Here is an 8,663-nt window from a genome sequence, read left to right as displayed (position 1 = left end):
TTACTAGTTTTAGTTGAAATCATTGATAACTTACTTCAAAAATGATTCTGCACCCCTTATTGTTTTCTTTTTATCTTTTTTCGGGGGAAAAAAAAACACGTCCATATTTTGGATTTCGATGGACCGTGAGATAGGGCAAGGAAACATTTAGACCTCTTGAAAACATGTTGTTTCAACAAAATTTCCCGCTTAACATATGGAAAACTTCCAAACTTTACTTGTCGCTTGACTGACTTAAAGGACGTAACCACACTTAGAGATGAGCCCCGAAAAGCATTGAGTTATATGAGCAACAGAGTTCATCGCGATGTGTTGTTATTACATCATGTCGGGAATGCGACGAACTCATGAGTGATAATTCAACATTCGTGGTTTAGACACTTTTTAAGAGGGAAATACGAACTTCCCACGTGTCAAAAATCATGGTCGACGTGTAAGTCAGATCAGCACCTGAAAACAATCTATAGGTACGTTTGGCAAATAGCTGAAGCTTCCGGCTAGTTGCATCAACTTTATTATTTATAGCGCGTTTTTAACTTTCTCAGGTTGAAATTTTAAAAATTCCCATACGTACGTGCGTCTTTGGGAGACAATAATCCCAACATACCGAGCTTCATCAAAGGAATGAAACTCAGTGGAACACTTTGCTAAGACGCCGCGTTGCGCAAAATTCCCGCCAAATTCTGTTGGTATAAGTACTAAAATGTCTTAACACTGTAGTGTGCGACGATTAATTGCAACGTAATGCGACTGTGTCGCGAAAAAAATCGGTAGTATAGTTCTATCATCTATAAATAGGAATGCTAAGATTAAGTTAAGGTGCTTGAGAGGCAAGCAAAGCGCCCTTAATTAATTAACTTAATCAGTGTCGACTGTTGAGTGCGATAACAAGTGAACACCCATCTTAACTCCTAGATGCAACTATTCGGGCTCCATGGATGTCCGTGTTGCATAAGCACGGAAGGGAAGGCGTTTTGACTGTCCAGGCACACACCGCGCACCGTCATTCGCGGCGCGGAGCACCAAACGGCGAGTTTCACGACGAGGATCCAAAATGGCAGAGCGCTTTCAATCCTTAATTTATACCATAAAGATCGATAACTGTAAACAATCTTATTTTTAATGTACTCATTTTATATTTACTAATAATCATAATGGTAACTTTATTCTGATTCATAAAAAATGAAATTGTTCTTAAAGTATTTTACATCGGGTTTGCGATATTCTTCATTTCTCTCGGTACTAGTCCTTTCTCTGTCGCTTACATACATACATACGAGTCGCTGTTACAGCGCTCTTTGGCGCTTTGCGATACCTAATCGCCACAAAGCTCGCTTATCATTATACTTTTATGTTCTCTACCTAGACACCAGTTCCACTATAATCTCCTAGGCACGAAAAGTTGCCTGCAGGCGTAGAATGTGAGTATCCCTATCTCATGTGCTTCAGTTTTGATACCGCTGCGTGCTGAGCATGATTTGTACAGCAGGGCCGGATTTACCTACATGCCGTCCATGGGCCGCCTGTATTTTTCCGCCCCCTCCTCATTTGATTTGAAACATCAATAGATCGTATTCGACAGTGGTTCGATGTATCATTTGGTTCAAAACAATAGAAATAACCTAAAAAAAAAATATTTTAGGATTTAATTTGGAAAAGCTGGAAATGAGAAAATTCCTAACAATTTCATTTTTCATAGCCATTTGGTACTCAAGAGAATAAAAATTCGATCACATAAGACCCGTTATACCTCAGATTTCTAAATTGACTTTTGAGGCTGTGGTTACATATTGAACCAGTCGATATCAATATTATCTCACCTGTGTGATCTGTCGAATACGATCTATAAAAACCAACAGGTGAACGTGCCGGCGGGGGAGGGGTGTATAAGACGCGTCTACTCGTGTTAATTGGGCACATTTTTTGTAAAAGCCCTGTCGACACTAACAACAGTTCAGTTCCGTAAACCCATCCCTGTTTGGACAAGGCCTTCCATTTATAAATAAGAACTAAAAAATTATGAAAGAACAAATATAAATGTAGTTAAAAATTTTAACTCCCACCGCCGCGCCGCGCCGACCGCTCTGTATTGGGGCAATGCGTGAGGTATTCATGCAGTCTTGTAGGCGCCATGCGTTTCACGCCGACCGCTGCTGACCAAGTTACCACACTGTTTGGCGCAATGCGTGAAGTATTCATGTAGTCTTGTAGGCGCTATGCGTTTCAAACCGACTGCTGCTGACCGCAGTTTGTTTGACGCAATGCGTAAAGTATCCATGCAGTCTTGTGGGCGCTATGTGTTTCATGCCGACCGCCGCGAAGCTCCGTTCCATGTCAAATTGCGTGTTTTAACTCGAATAATGAAAGGTGTTGCCTCTTGTATCACCGAAAGACGACAAAATTAGAAATTACTATACCTACTTTGACTCTCAGGAAATGAGAGATTTTGTCGTCTTTTCTCGTTTGTAATTTATTTTCTGAATCCGATTCGACGGTGAAACTACCAGACCTCTTATCTCGTTTGCGGTGTTTAAAAATCTCCACTCACATTTTATTTTTTTGAAGGAGATCAAATCAATATCATTCCTTACAATTTTCACAGATTTTTCTCCGCACAAAGAGGAAAAATCACGGAAGTTTTCACGAATTGACGTTGAGTAGTTTTCTATTTAAAAAATAAAGCATGACAGGAAGTCTGCGACGTCGCAAACCGAGATACCTACGTGGTTTGGTAGTTTCACCGTCGGATTGTTTTCTCTCTGTTTTGATACCTAGGTACATTCATAAAGATTGCAAAATTTGCCGCCCTCTAAATTTATTGCCGCCATGGGCCGCGGCCCATGTGGCCACCCCCTTAATCCAGCCCTGTAGTGCAGCTAAAGAGATGTCTTGCTGACATTTTAAATTCTCGGACGAGTATTAAGCCCGCCGTCCAATGAAAAGAGCCTATCGGAGAAGTTTGACATTAAATTCACGAATACAATTTCAAAGGATATTAATTTCTTCATACTATACCTAAATCATATGGGGTGCCACTGGAAGGAACTTTTACGAGAAAATCAATGAAACCACTTCTAAAACCGCTACGTTTCGTATTAATATCGATGCGAGCTTTTAATGTTTCCAAATTTTGTCAAACTCCTTTCATTTCATCGACTCGCTCTATTGAGCGCTGCTGGTGAAGCGGTTAGAGTCTCTAAAGTCAAAACGCCTTACATCAGTGCGTATATGCAATACGGACATCCCTGGAGCCCGAATAGTTACATCCGCGCTTTATACTGTGATTCGTTTGGTCTCCTTCGTATGCAACGCTAACTGAGGCTCCGATTGTTTCTCTTACACCTTGAAATAATTCCAGCGTAGCTTATTGTGCCGATGAAGTAAACCATAACTGATTTTTATCTCGACGTCTGGGGCGATAACTCTGACGCCCACATCCAGTGGCGATTCTTGTACGTTGACAAAATTGTTTTCCCTCCATTTAAATATATGCAAAACAATCGATTCTTGGTGAGGCAGATTGCCTCACCCAATATCTATGTATATAATGGATTTTAAAGGCGGAAAAACAGTGTTGCCAAGTTGCAAAATCGCCACTGCGCACGTCCAGTTGACGTTATATTATGAGGGCGCACCGAGGCTTATGGACTGAGTTTCACTGAAACGCAGCATGTCGCACATCAAGTTTGAACCAAGAAATATAAGTTCGCAGTTTTATTCTTCCACGAGACTCAATTTTATCGACAGTATTCGACCATTACTATTTCCAGGTCCAAAATATTTTTTCTCGATATCGAATTTTCGACGGGAGAAAATTTACAACTAGTTGAATTCAAACTACTCCCAACTCATTTTTTACGTATGCTTGGTGCATTTCTGTTAAACTAGGTCCGTACGATAACTTCTTGTGGATCAGTTATCCCCTACTCTCTGTAGTCATTAAAACCCAGGAGAACAAATTTTCCTCCGAATGCAGCGATAGGTATGGATCTTTGTTTTCTATGTCTGTACATTCTCACCAGTATGCGTCCTCTACTTAAATCGACTATTTATTCAGTTTAATGTCAAGTTACTCTATCCATGACTCCGATAAATTCATAAATAAAATACAACTGACGCGTTTTCATGGCAAATCCTCGCTTGGGTGTCACCGAGGTACGTCAAAACTGACCTCTGTAAGGTTCAGTCAATGCCTTGCACCACTTTATGGCATCATAAAATTGATAAAAAAGGAAGCCCAAAGAAATTATGTAAATGATACAGATAAAAAATGGATACCAATCTACTTGGAAAAAAAAGTATGTAAAACTTGCGGACCGATGGTTGAAATTTATAGACAAAGCTATAGACAAAGCAGACAAAAAGGATATGAGGGGATCCTATTGGTGAAAGCAGGCGGTTGCAATGGACAACAAAGTATATAATAGATTAACTAACGGCAACCTACGAGAGACCCTAAAATAAGTCCATCATTTTCTTTTTGAGCCTATATAGGAACCAACCATTTCAACGTCTAGACAAAATTATCGATTCTCAATAAAAGATGGGATGTTGTTTAAGTTTTCATTAGGCAACATTAATGATTATAATGTAACTTGATCCCCCTGATTAAATGCATATCCAGTCTTTAAAATATTCATAATAGAACAGAAAATAAAATGGATATCTTTTATCAAAACCACGTTTACTCGACCGTGCAAACACAAGCGAGCACAATTTTTCTCCATTCTATGAAGAGAATGTCCTCATTTTCTAGTGAGGCTACTAGTCAATAAAAGAGTTCGCTTTGAAGTAGCACCGCGACCTTACATTCGCGTAAACCGATTCGCCTTCATTTTATGAGGTAGAGAGAAATAAATACCCCTAAAGAGCAAAACGCAAGGTTATACATGGTCCATGATCAAACATGAACAATGGGACTGTTGCAAAAAATACTTTTTACTTAATTTTTGGAGGGTTTATAAAAATGAGAAAGTCTTGTGCATGTTTCCTTTTCTCATTTGATGGAACTTTAGCAGAGAAAAATACTTTCAAAGTTACCGAAAATGGGACCATGTCTCAAATGGGAAAATATCGCGCCGATGAATATCGTGCCATGACGTCACAAGAAGAATTGGCCTCCGTTTATCATTTCAGCCGCGTTTGTTTATTTACTTTTAGGTTGCAATTGTAGCAAGAGGTCATGTTTCATGAGCGTGCTCGCATTATTATCGCTGTTTGAAGTGAATATTTGTACAGTATTTTTGAAATAAACTCGTTTGTTAGTGATTCTATAGTCGCACGGCCGCCATGTTGCACTGGATTCAAGGTGGCTGAAACTTTGGGTCGTCGCTTCTTATGAATTCATAAGCTTCCGGCCAATGAGGAGCGTTATCTCATGACCCCAAATTTAAGACTTTTCTCAGCTAACAAAACTATTTCGAACTTTTAACAGCTAAGAAACCTATGGCTCGCGAAAATCTACATCTAAATACTCTCTTCCTGAGGAAATTGCAGGATCTTACAATTCCAACACCCCTATTTTTCACGCAGATTGACAAATTAAGATTAAAGTGCAGATTTTCCTGATGTGTTCATTGTGCTATTATTGAACCAATTTCCGTAAGAAGCATTTTCTATTTTTGCCCTACAAGTTATAGCGATAGACCCATTGACCCCCTCCTAAAGCACTTCCTGCCGACTGATAATTGAAATTGATAGACAAAGATGACAAGATGAAAATGGAGCGATCCTACTGGTGAAAACGGGTGGTTGCAATGAATAAAGGAGGCAAGTAACAGACTAACTAATGGCCATCTACAAAAAACCCTATTGTTAGTCCATCGTTCTCCCCCTTTAATCTTTAAGAACCACCTGTTTCAACCAGAGGGATCGATCCTTGAACCCGTCATCTGCTCTATCTTTAGATTTGTCCATCAATTTCAATAATCAGCCTTCTGGATCCGCCTCCATGTGGACTCAGTGTAGCCGAGCCGCCCGACAACGTGCCTTATGGGATGCGAGGCCAGTGCCCATCCGAATGCATTGCCCTTTGACTGTAGCGCAGACCTGCCTGCCCTACACCCACCCTTCGCCCCCGCCCCCGCCCTGTGGCGCGTCGACTCATCTCAAGCCTCACGCGTCATCAGCATCATGTCACACCGTCTGCAACACCTCTCATCAGCCTTTATTTATTTTTCAATATTCTGCCTCTTAGGTGTCTGTTTGTCTCATTTGAAAGTCAGATCTCGCTCAGCACCTCGAAACAGACTCAATTCTCTCTCTTTCATTCGTACCACCAGCGTCCTGCATCCTAGCGTTCAGGTCCGTGAATGTTTTTAGTAACGTGGAGTGCTTTGCTATGTATCGCTTGATCTGCCATTTGAACCTATGGAAAATGATCGATGAAAAGGGTGTCCACATCGGACACTTAATAATCACTGCTTTATTGTAGCTTCAAATGGGAAAATATCGATATTCGATCAGTTGACTGAATGTTGTTATTAGGAAGGTCGTCGCGGCAAATACGTAGCTCGTCAAATGGCCATTAATTTGCCTTAAGACCTACCCAGATTTCTGCACTAAGCAGAATTGTATTCATTGCTCCACAGGGAACCGTTCCTTTTAGGTGTTTTTCTCGTCCAGGGGAAAATACTTAATTTGCCCTAAAACCTACCCAGATTTCTGCACTAAGCAGAATTGTATTCATTTCTCCACAGAGAACCGTTCCCTTTAGGTGTTTTTCTCGTCCAGGGGAAAATACTTGTTGCGTTAAGAAAGCTGTTGATTACGTCATGCATAATTTCAACTGCAACGACGAAATTGATTTATATTTTCCCAGCTGTAACAGGGATACTTTTTTCATTGCAGCTGAAATTTAACAGGTCTTTAAATGTTCCTTTACGGAACGAATAATTTCCTGAGGCAACAAAAAACTGCCGATAAAACGGTTTATTATAAAGGATATGATTGGCCTCAGCGTGGTCTAAGTAATCCTCTCTGAGCGATGGAGAGGCCTCGTTTCAGGCCATTCACTTTTTCCCCCGCTTTTCGCTCTTTTTTTATTCATAAACATTTTCTTATAAAATATCGTAATTACTCCAGGAATTATATGCCCTTGTATCGATCTAAATTATGAATCAAATTTACACAGGTATTAAGAAACAAATCAACATTAGATAATACAGATTATCTAGGAGACCAGTAATTTTTAACTTCTCTGTCTTTTATTATGAGATGTAACGAAAATAAGCTCAAGAAATAATTCCATTGCAAACGCTCCATAAATGCTCAGAACATTGTGAGGATAGGAATTGTCTCTATGATTTCCAGAGCTCAAATGAATGATTAGGCACCTCTGAATGCGCTAACCTATCGCTAACCTTGGGGCATAAACTATGCCAGCACAGAATGCATAGACAGACAGTGTGCTTCCCATCACACATTCAATTAAATATGAACCTGAACATCTCGTGATAGTGGTGAGAAAGCAGTCTATCTAGCACAATTTATTGTACCTCGAAGAGATATCGATGGCTGAAGTCAAAAAACACGTACCTATTTCCGATTGCAATATTGCAAATATCTTCTTATGTTTAGCTTTTTAAAAGAATTACTGATGGATGTGAGAAAGAGACAGAGGAAATGTGAAGGAAAAGGCTAGACGAAAAGTCTGTCTCGGGAAAAATTTTGAAAAAACTGTTGCGTAACACGCGACAGCAACCTTGATTTTCTTTTAATTAAGTTTTCCAGTAAAAAAATAGGGACTGTTCTTATCATTAGCAAGAGATCGCAGTCTCTGAAAAAGCTAGGAGGCGTTTCTTACCAATTTAGTAAAATTTAAAAGTTCAGATCATGGAAACTTTTAGAAAAAATTTGAATGCTGATCGAGAATAGTGAGAACAGTAAAGGATGGTATTGGTATGTCAAAAATTTGAGCCGTAATTTGATAACTTTATTTTCAGATCATGATTATCATATTTTTTAGACCATGATGTCCATGTGATTGTCCTGACTGAGTGAAATTTTTTCACTCAATCCTGCACAAAACCTCTCGATACAAAAAAAGCATGCCACAGAAGTTCGTCCTGCTGGAGTGGGGAATTCACGAATTTGTAATCCAACCCGTAATCGTTTTTTGACCGAAGTGATACTAAACGCCTTCAACAAGTTGAGTATGCAACCCCTCGACCCTCGCGCACGAATAGTTATCGCTTGGATTTAGCGAACTCTTGAGCGCTCCTCGTATGATTCACGACACTTATGAAGACGTTCAACGCCACAAAAAGAAAGATCTATGATCTATGATGAAAATAAATCTGTAAGGTCACACAAATTGCGCTTAGTTGTACTTCGATATCCTCAATCTGATCTTTGTAAGACTTTTTATTGGAGCGATGAGTAATTAAGACTACGTGTCGCATCGTAATCGAAATTAGGCCTCAGAGTAGTTACTAAAAACTTTGAACGTACGTAGAAATTAAACAATGGGGTGGCTCATGATTCACGCATGATGTATATTAACCTTCTTTTAGAACGATTTATCATTTTTCAGTGGTTTATTAATAGTATACGATAGGAGAATTAAGTAAACTTTCAAGAAAAGATCCATGGTACGAATATGCTTGGGTGGTGGGTGACTCAAAAACCAACATTTTCAGGAGTCATGCTTTCGGGAAGTTTTT

The sequence above is a fragment of the Bemisia tabaci genome, chromosome 3 (genome assembly GCF_918797505.1).
Source record: "Bemisia tabaci chromosome 3, PGI_BMITA_v3".
NCBI classification, from domain to species: domain Eukaryota; kingdom Metazoa; phylum Arthropoda; class Insecta; order Hemiptera; family Aleyrodidae; genus Bemisia; species Bemisia tabaci.
Note: the sequence above shows the minus strand (reverse complement) of the source record.